Here is a 3,933-nt window from a genome sequence, read left to right on the forward strand (position 1 = left end):
TGTTTAGGGCCTGTTCCTGTGCAGCCAGGATGAGGGCCTTTTTCCAGCCATTGGTAGGATTTCCTGATATCAGCCACTTCAGTTTTTTGTCGGTGGTTCATCCCATGTAGGGCTTGTCTCCCATGATGGTACCTCCAGCACCTCGTCCTCTGTTCCCCATTGTCTGAGACATTCGCTGAGCACATCGTCCGTTGAGGCTTTGTCCTTGATGTATTTATGGATCTTGGATGTTTCATCCTGGACAGTGGCTCTCACACTCACTAGTCCTCTGCCTCCTTCCTTACGGCTCGTGTACAGTCGATTAATTGGTACAGCAGCTCTTAAAGTTATTATATGGGCACATCAGGTTGTATTTTTGTCCGTTTGGATTCAGTTTTATAGTTAAACAGTAAAAGGTGTTGAGAGACAGAAACAACCATCGCTTCAAAAACACATCTCTCTACCAGCTCTTAGATATTTCAGAGAAGACACAAAAATGAGCCACAAACCAGAATGTAACTCATTCTCAAGACCTTTATTAAATTTGTAGAAAAATGGCCGAGTCACTGGTTTCTACTTCAGTTGTAACTGAAACAATGTAGTTGTAGTATCAGGCTCTTGCCACCTGCTGGCCACTCTGTCAGGCCTGCAGGGGGAGACATGATGTGTGGTTGTTGCTGCTGGAGGTGAATCATTCAACAGAAGTCATCACCAGTTTCTGTAAACCCTACACCTATTTCTTCCAGGTAAAACACTTTTTTCCTCACCAGTGTATTTATTACAATATAATGAGAATACTTTCATTGTTCTGGTGGCTTTAATCAATAACATTTTATCTCTTCAATAAGATTTTATTGTTTCACTTTCTTCTATTGCAACATGAGAGTCAACATCTTCAAGTCGAAACAGAGCCATATGTTCCTCTAAAACACCTGTGGCTTTTGTGGAGAAATAAAAAAAAATGTAATTATATATATTCATGCTTTGAGTTTTGCATATTTCGAATATCAAATATAATGCCTTATATTGCTTCACTGCGTTAAACCCTTTACAAACTTTTATTCTCATTATAGTTTGAAATGTTCCAACTAAGGATGAGACGAATAAACTTGTTTGCATGCAACAGTTAGATAAATCATGCCTTGACGTTGATTTCTTTCAACTTAGTGAATGTTTCTTCAGCAGGACTTTCCTGCTTGTTGATAAACTCGTTGATTTGCTTTGCCATAAAATGTTTCATTTGTGGACAATATGGACATTGGCTGAGGGACAGTGTGGACAATCCAAAGACCCAACACCAGAACCAGCTGGACTGACAGGAAGCTGCAGGAGGAGAGAGACGGGGAGGATTACGCTGCAGCGACGCCAGCAGCAGCAGGGCGAGTGAGAGAGACGAGACATTCAAGATAAGTTATGCACACACTGCCACTGCAATGAAGAATGCTTGCTTACTAACCTTTTCACATATAGAACTGATCTAGCCAGCAGAGAATGTCTCAATAGATGTCTTAATGCTCAATATTGGAGACGTTCTCTAAGGCTGTACTGGTTACCTCTGAGTCCTGAGCAGAAGCCATAGATTAGGAAACTGTGAAGTGAATCTGCAAACATTTACATTCCGCAGTGAGCTGATAAATTGTTGATTGTCCAGTTAGTAACAGGAACACAAGTTGAATGGAGACATAAGATGAAAGATTTGGTTCCTGTGTGCCAGAAAGCTTCTCTGTTTCAGCCACAAAGCTGTGGTCGCCGTGACAACGTAGGTGAGCAAGCTTGTCACTGAAAATGTAATCCTAAAAACAAGCAAAAATCTCTTCCATTAAATCCTTGAGCTGGCAGGCTAAATTTATCATTTAGTAGAAATGGGATTGAGGGCCTCTATAAAATCAGGCCCAGGGCCACAAATGAGCCCTGGGCGGCACTTTGGACACCTCCACTGAAATCTCCATATGAGGGCTGAGTATAAAGCCGTTCAGATCTTCATCTCTGTTTAAGCTCACCAAAGATTCATCTGTAGTCACACACGTTTGAGGTACTGGTTTCATCGCAGATTAATGCCGTCACTGCATGTGTGCCATTATTTCTCTGTATCCTGAATAAAGTGCATGCATTTGATGTACATTTTGAGTACAATGCTATAATGATTTGTTTGTTTCCCAAGCTTTTTCATGCTATGACCTCCCCATTCAGCCATCCTCACTGATGATAACTCCTTGTATAATTTGAATTATAACATTTAATTTCCCTTTGAGGAAGCATTTTTTAAATTTGAATTAACTTCTTGTCCAGGAACCCCTGTTGAAATCCTACAGACATTGCTGTAAAGAAAGGTTGATGTTTTTATCTAACTTTAACTCACTGTTCAGTTATTCCATTCATTCAGCATTAATGCTACCTCATGCTTTGGTGGTCATGAGTTATTTAGGGGGTTTTCTGCAGCAGTTTATTTGGTCTTTTCATGCCAAAAACTTGTCAATTTTGCACTTGTAAACTAGCTTGAGGAGCAAAGTAGCTTGATAAATTTGACTGAGAGGCAATCAGAAAAATGGGCAAAACAAATAACTTCAAAAAATACTTTAACTCATATTTTATAATAACTATTGAAAAACAATATATGTTATGTTTTAGGAAATTATGGTTAAAGAATTATGAAACGATTTTATACATTAAATTCTTATTTTTGCTTTTTCTCTCATCTCCCTCTAATTTTGTGAGGAGCCTCTGGCGCCCCCTGGTGGCCGCGGCTTGAAATACATTGTTTTAGATTACCAAGGATATCAATCGGTCAAGACATTGCATCAGAAGTAGTTAAAAAAAACTAACAGATAGTTAACAGTTTTAAAGTTAAAGTCAGAAGTTTTCTCTGCAGCTGAACCATTTCTGTGTTTAGGGGAGAGGAGGACAATTACGAACAATAAATAGAAATAGTTTTTCTAACTTCAACGTCAGACCTACGTTTTTATTCACAACCCAGTGTATGTTGGGGAAAAAGAATATTGTTGCCCATAAAGATTGACCTTAATGCTGCAACAGCTGAAGATGTGATCAGTTTCAACCAAACTATATTTATTAACAAATAATCTCAGAAAATGTGTCTTTTTCACGTCTTCAAAAACATTTTACTTAGTTTGACCAGATGGTGGCGCTCTGAGATTATAAATCACTAGTTCTGCTTGAACTACAGTTAAGTAAAACTTTTATCATTTATATAGTGAAATACCAGTCACTATATGAATGATATTTACATCTATGAGAATTTCGAATTCCTTTTAAAAGTAGGAGACATTTAGTTAAAAAAAATGTCTGCTACCTTAAAATCTCAGACCTCTTTAGCCTAAAACCTGAATCTGTGTAAACGCTCCTGGTTTTTAATCAACAATCAAACGTTGCTGTTTATTTGTTCAGAAAGTGACTCTGTGGTTTAATCAGACAGTTTTATTCAGAACAAAGTGGATCATTCCTGAGGATGGAGGTGTGGCTCAGGTGTGGCTTCGCCTCAGTCAAAGCAGGAAACATTCTGAGTCGGACAGATTAGCACGGAGGATTCTTGACGATCAGCACCGAGGGACCGAGGAGTACGTTTTTATTTCTGTTTGAGAAAATCAGTCACTCAGAGGAAACTCCTAAAGAGTCGTAACTAAGATCTAAAGGTGAGCAGAGTCACATAGCAGAATTTGGACATTTTTCTCTGCGTAATTTTACATGAGTTGTTGCGCACTTTCCTTTGCGCCAACTCGATTTTTATGTAAACAATCTGCAAAAGAATCTTCCATGTCTGTGAAACAGTTAAAATTTACTCTCCTGGATTTGTGTTTTCATGTTCGTCATAACTGATGCTAAAATGTTTATGATCTTTTTAACTCGCTGGTTGTTTAATGTTGTTTTATTGTTTGTATTTTTGGTAATTCCACCTTTTTTAAAGGAGTAATTATTCTCAGTTTGGTTAAGATTTAT

Source organism: Poecilia latipinna, unplaced genomic scaffold (genome assembly GCF_001443285.1).
Source record: "Poecilia latipinna isolate Pla-1442-1.1 unplaced genomic scaffold, P_latipinna-1.0 Scaffold1170, whole genome shotgun sequence".
Taxonomy (NCBI): domain Eukaryota; kingdom Metazoa; phylum Chordata; class Actinopteri; order Cyprinodontiformes; family Poeciliidae; genus Poecilia; species Poecilia latipinna.